Source organism: Tiliqua scincoides, chromosome 6, assembly GCF_035046505.1.
Source record: "Tiliqua scincoides isolate rTilSci1 chromosome 6, rTilSci1.hap2, whole genome shotgun sequence".
NCBI lineage: Eukaryota > Metazoa > Chordata > Lepidosauria > Squamata > Scincidae > Tiliqua > Tiliqua scincoides.
Genome location: NC_089826.1, coordinates 31,536,695 through 31,543,440, shown reverse-complemented (window position 1 = coordinate 31,543,440; position 6,746 = coordinate 31,536,695). Strand labels below are relative to the sequence as shown.

General features: G+C 46.2%; 1 pseudogene; it reads left to right on the top strand.

Annotated features, from left to right (window-relative positions):
• Positions 1–2,283: 2,283 nt before the first annotated feature.
• On the top strand, positions 2,284–2,400 carry LOC136656199 (5S ribosomal RNA; annotated as a pseudogene).
• Positions 2,401–6,746: the final 4,346 nt, after the last annotated feature.

The following is a 6,746-nucleotide window of genomic DNA, read 5'->3' as shown; positions in this document are numbered from 1 at the left end:
AAGTTTGAAACTTTTTACATCTGGGGGCAGGGGGAAGGAAACAAGTTTCCAAAAATACTTGAGTGAAAAGGAAACAGCTGTTTATAGAGATGAGCCATTACGGTCACTGAATGTTGCGAGGGCAGGAGCGGTGGTGGAGTTTGGGTGGTGCTGAAGAGGCCCTGGGTTTGGCAGCGGTTTCGGGTACCCATGAATTATGTCACTCCAGAAGAATCCATGAGCCAGATGTTGGGCTCTTGCTGATTGCGAATCTTTTCTTGCAAAATCCACTTGGATTTTTTTTTTTTCCACTGCAATATGACATTTGTAGTTCTCTGTGGAGGACAACATGACTCTGGAATCAACAGCCCTTTGAGCATCCAAATCAAAGTTTCACAGGCTTTGTCAATGTAATCCCTTTTCTCCTCCACCCAAACAAATGGCCCTAGATTGACCTCAGCACCAGTTGCTGGGGAATTCTGATGGGGAGAGATTTCTCCCGAACCTTATTACCAGGCCAAGAGGAGGCTCACAGTGCAATCCAAAGCAGGTTCACTTGGAAGTAAACACCTTTGTTTTCACACCATCCGATGAACACTTGAGACAACAGATATGGGAGAAAGGGCCACTTTATTAACAGTTACAACAGAAGAGGAGGCTGAGACCTGCAGCATCCGAGGCAGCGAAGCCCCCTGTGGTGCAGAGGTGGGACCTCTGGGCGGTACCAGAACACATCTGCCCCCAGGCGGGCATGCACCCGACTCCAAGTCGCGCCCTGTTGTTGGGCGGCGCATCTCATCCATGTCTGTCCCTTAAGGGGAAGGCAGCCGGACCGTGGGCTGTGCCACCTCAAGCCGCTGAGCCTCTGAGGTGTGCCCCGTGGTCCCAGTCAGGGCCCCGTCTGTGTCCTTGTGCTGCCGAGCCCCTGAGGACTGAAATTGGGTTCTGCCCTGCCTATGCTGCCTGAAGGTGCATGCCTGAAGTCCACTTCACGCCTCCTAACCCGCACCACCTGCCTTCTTAAAGTGACCAATGGCAGCTTGAAAGGGGGGAAACCCCCAGCCCATGACAGTCTGGGGTAGGTGAAAAAACTGCCTGCCCCTTGGCCAATCTTGGCAGGCAGCAAAAAATTCCTACCCGGCCCCAAACGGCGACCAGTAAAACTCAGATTGCCTTTAGGACGTGCAGGTGGGTGTTCCCACAGCACCCACGTGCAAAGAAGTAAGAGGGCTGGGTATTGTGCCTTTTAAAAGGCCCCCCATAGCTGCCAGCTCCAGCCCTCTTCCACTCCCCCACTGGGAGGAGACTCTTGTGTTCCAGGCCAGGCTAAACAAACTCCGATCACCCTTCAATTGGGCGATTGGGGTTGTGTTCTGCTCTGAAGTAAGTGTGTATAGGATTACAGCCTGAGTGGCTCAGGGCTCAATCCCATCCAACTTTTTCACAGTGATGAAGCCACAATGCAGCCCTGAGACAAGGGAACAAATGCTCCCTTACCTGGAGGAAGCTTCCATGACTGCCCCCCTCAACTGCAGAATACTGGGCACGTCTTGTTGACAAAGTTGCCTCAGTGTTTGAAAGTTGGATAGGATTGGGCCCTCCATGATGGAATCTCACTAATTGGGCACCAACATTTCAGTGCATATACTCATGCTCAGGCAAGACACATAAAAGCTTGGTTATGGTGAACGTAATGGAGAACTAGGTTTCTCCTTCCTTCTTTAGGGAGGCTCACAGTACAATCCTATGCATGCCTACTCAGAAGTAGCCCATGAGACTTATTCCCAGGTAAGTGGTGTATGGGATTGCAGCCTCACTTACCCTAAAACAACAGAAATAAATCAACACCTCAGTATGCTCTACTACTTCTTTCCCCACAGGGCTTATCTAGACAAGAAATAATATAAGCAAATGGACAGAAAATAGCATATGCTTGAAGGAAGTCAAGTTATGTATTGTGGATGATGTCACGGGCACTGTCCATTAGGTGATCATGTGCACAGGCAGCTGTATTTCACACTGCATAATCAGAATTATAACCAGGGGAAAGAAAACTTCTCTTATAGAACAGTGGAGTCAGCAGGAGCTCTCAAGTGCTGCCTTTAAAATGTTTTTATTTATTTATACAGGTATTTATTTTCAAAAGACCATAACAAAAAAAAAAAAAATCAGGATCAACATGAGGCAAACTGCTTAGGGGCATATGTTTATGTATAGGTCACCATCTTTCTCAAGGACTGCCTGAGAGACAGTATGTTACATTATGACTACAATCCTACAATGTATCTGTAAGTCCTATTAAATGCATGCAACTGTTACCCTGCACATGCCTGATCTCATCTGATCTCGGAAGCTAAGCAGGGTCAGGCCCGGTTAGTACTTGGATGAGAGACCGCCTGGAAATACCAGGTGCTGAAGGCTTATACCATAATCTTTCAAGACTGAAGGTTGCCAACCATTAAATGCATGGGACTTCTGAATAAACATGAATACGTTAGCACTCTAGTATACCTTTTATACTTCTCTGGGATGTAATACCAGTTTTAAAGTTTTTATACACTTGTTTCAACACACAAGTGCAACACACACTGAGAGTCTGAGATGAAATGAGCTAATCTTTAAGTGAATTATACAAGTTGGGCATCCTGTGTCCAGAATTCTGAAATCCAAAGTATTTGAAAAACCATAATTTTTTTAAGCACTGACATGACACCACAGGTGAAAAAATTCCACACCTGACCTCATGTGACAGGTTGCACAAAATTATTTAAAACATTGTATAAAATTACTTTCAGGCTCTGTGTCTAAAAGCGTATATGAAAATAAATGAATTTCATGATTAGACAGAGATATCTTGGGGATGGGGCCTAATTGGGGATATGCAACTATTCCAAAATATGGAAAAATCAGGAATCCAAAATGCTTCTGGTCCCAAGCACTTTGGATAAGAGATGCCCAACCTGTAGTAAGTTTCAAAGTAGATATAAGTAAGTTCTGAAAGAAAAATGGCTCATCGTAGTTTGTCACACATGTTTCCAGGTAACATCAATGTTTGGGACAAAGACTGCAGTCCTGTACAGTGTCCTGGGAATAAACCTCATTGAGCACAATGGAATTTACTTCGGAATCAACATGAGTATGGGTGCACCACGTTGGTCTTCTACAATAGCTCAAGGAATGCTGCCTTATGTTGATCTTTCACCCCCTATTTGCTTGTTTTCTTGTATTCTTTTTTATTTCTGGGTTTGTGATGATAAAGCTCAGAGGTTTCCTAAACAGAACCATAAATCAAAGAGAAAGCAGGATGTTCATCTTGGCCTCATGTAGAGAAGAATTGCTTCCAATTCCATATGAGAGCTCCATCAGCCAGATGTGAATGCAATTTTCTCTTTAAAAAATATACACATTTAAGTCAGTCTTGATTGCATTGTAAAGAGTAGGAAAAATAGCTACAAAATATCCTCTAAAATAGAGAAGACACCTTGAAGTTTCTTCAAGGTTCATGCTCACATCTTGCATTTTTATTAGGTTTCCATGTGACCAGGGCACCGAAGAGCATACCCAACAAATCCTGTGTAAACCATAGAGTATGGTGCCAGCCAAATTGTTGACTTCTTAATGTGGAAGGCACAACTCATTTGCTCCTTGCATAAAGTCCTTAAACATCCCTACTATGTTTTTATAGGAGTGGTTCCCAAATGTTTTAGCACTGGGACCCACTTTTTAAAATGACATGCTATCAGGACCCACCTAGATTTACAAGGCTTTAAAAAAAAGTTGCACTTTACCAGCCACTTAAGCCTCTGCTTTTATCCTTTTCTACTATGGTGGTGGCAGGGACCAACTTCTGGAGCATTTGTTCAGCTCCACGCTAATCAGATTGGGACCATTCTGGCGCCCTTGCATTCCCCTTCACTGGGCCTCCGATACGAGCCAAGGCATGTTTGCCTATGTGCAGGAAAATGTTCATGTGTGGTTCACTTTCCATAGGGCTCAATACATTTTCCTTGGCATCTTAGGTGGAGGGAGTTCCTTTTCAAGAGTTTGATGGGGCCTGTGTTCATCATATCAGGACATTTCTGGTGACATTGTGTTCGCCTTTGAAGTGGATTGAGGCATGATCATCTACTCATGAGTAAACACACATGTGCTGTTCAGTTTCTGTTTCCATCGAACTTAATAAGTTTTCCGTCAGCTATCAGCTTGTCAGTTTTTACAGCCCACCAAAAATTGGGTGGCGGCCCACTGGTGAGAATTTGAGCCTTTTTCTGTTTGTTCCTCAGAAGTTTCTCAGCAGATGACGAGCTGGAGTATGAAGAGAAGAGGAAAGAAAAAAGAGAAAGGAAGCCCCCCAAAAGCTATAACAGAATTTGAGAATGAATGAAACAGCTTAGAGTTCAGGCCTTCATTGCTGTGTCCTTTTTCTGAGAACATAATGCAAAAACCCCCTTTACCAAGAACAGCTCCCCCCTTTTCACCAAAGTGGCAGTGAATACTAGCACTTCCCCTGAAAGTTCTTTCTGATGAAAGAAAGAAGCTCTGATCTTCACAACTGCATCACACGTGCTCTGGAGTTGAGCTCTGGGATTTCATATGGGCTTTGTGGTAGAACCCTGGCACTGGAAACAGGTTCAATGGCTGAGCCCTCACCTAAAATAAGCTTTGGGTTTGTACTGACATGTTTATCTCTTGGTCAAACCACAGGATAGAAAGGAACACAAGCACTTTCCCATGTGCATACCATCAAATAATGGCATCATTGCAAGAATGCAGTCCACATGTTTTGTTTCTCTCATTGTGTTTGAAAATACCCCATAGCTTTAAATAACAACATCAAAAAGGGTCAACAGCTGAATGAATGGGCATGAGTCTACTAAGAAGCGAAGATGCTCAAATACATCCAGCTCAGGAAAGATGGCAAGTGACTCTTGGCAGCTTCAGCTTCCTTGAGTTTATAAAGCTATCTATTTTAAACTTGAAGTGGAAACTTTGATTAGAGCCAGCTTTTAAAATATCAGATCAGCTCCAGGAAGGAAAACAGTAAAGGCTGTCAGGAAGATTGCTGGTACAGAGTGTACTCCAAACTCTCTAAGGGAAGAGGTGATGATAAATCCCACAATGTCCCTAGACCTGCAGTTTTCAAACTCTCCGGGAGTTTGAAACCTGCAGTAAGTCTTTGCAGGGGCAGGGGGAGGGAGGCAGCAGGGGCAGGGGGAAGGCAGCGATGCGATCCCCAGGATCGTGTCGCTCAGGGGGCTGCAGGGACTGGGGTACACCCTCCAGTCCCTGCAGCATCCATCCCTGTGTGCGGGGAGCCCTGCGCGAGTGCCTGCAGGGTGCCCCAGGTCAGGGAAAGGGAGAGTGGAGTGATCTGCTCTGCCTCCGCAAGCAGAAGCGGAGCACTTCCTTTTCCCTGACCTGGGGCGCAGGGCACAGGGACGGCTGCTGCAGGGACTGGAGGGTGCACCCCAGTCCCTGCAGCCCCGTCAGAAGGGAAAGCGGAGCGATCATGCTTGGCTTCCGGTTTTGCGAAGCAGGGCACAATCGCTCCACTTTCCCTTTTCCTGACCTGCGGAGGCCTGCCGAAGGTTGAGCAGGGCTCCCCGCACCCCCAGGAGGCTGCAAGAGGCTTGGGCAAGTGCACCCAAGCCCCTGCAGCCTCCCTGAGCTGTCTTCCACCTGTCTCCTGGCTGCCCCCGCCCCTTAAGGGGGCAGAGGCCAGGACCCATAGGCTGGGGTGTCGCAACGCCCCAGTTTGAATACCACTGCCCTAAACCTTTGCTATCAATCTGCTTTCCTGAAAGCAGCAAATAAAAAATGCCATCAAAATGTAGGTCCTTCAGTCAGAATCAATAGGCTGGGAAGGTTAAAGGGGGAGAAACACTCAGAATCCACAAATAACTGTAGAAAATATTACATAAATGTTTGTATCTGTGTTGCATGTTGGTGACTGCTAATGATTTGCTAATTACTTGCTGGGTAGAGCTTTTAGGTTAGTTAGTTGTCAGGCCGTCAGAACGTCATTGGCATATTACACACAGAAGTACAGAAACAGGCAGTCAACAGACTTGGAGTAATACTAATTTCCAGAATATTAGAAGGTACAACCTGTTTCCCGAAGGCTATTGGCTGTTTCAGGAGATACTTTAAAAAAGTCCCCATATTCTCAGTTATAGTTGGATCCTCAGATGACAACAAATTCTTCAACTGAATATCATTCAAACAGTTTGCCCACTTGTTCAGATAGGGGGCTAAATATATCTTATATGCCATTAGATGGAGCATGCAATGCAAAATCATGTGAGAAAGAGATGCTACCATACCCAGCTCACATCTTCAACATCTTTCATTATATGGGGTCTTATTAAATCTTCCATATGGCACAGCTGAGGAAATACATTGCACCTGGCTAGGGTGCAGGCCCTGTATTCATAGGAAAGATCGGGCCCAATTCTGATCTTCATGCACCAGCTCACCGCCAGCACATGCAAGCCTTACTGCAGGCCCAGTGCTGGAGCTAGCCCAGAGCCAGTGCAAAGCACGGGGGGTGGAGAGGTAAGAGGGGGCAGGTGGAGGCAGGACTGAGGTGTTCTGGGGTAAACGGAAGGTGGGGGAAAGGCACGGCAAGGGAACAGAGTGGGGCAGTACTGGTGGAGCTCAGATCTGCTGGATCCAGAGCCCTGTGTCAGGCCTCATGGCCTGACATGAGGCACGTTGATTCTGTGCTGGCTAAACAGCTGCCACAGAATTTAGTCCTATTGCGCGAC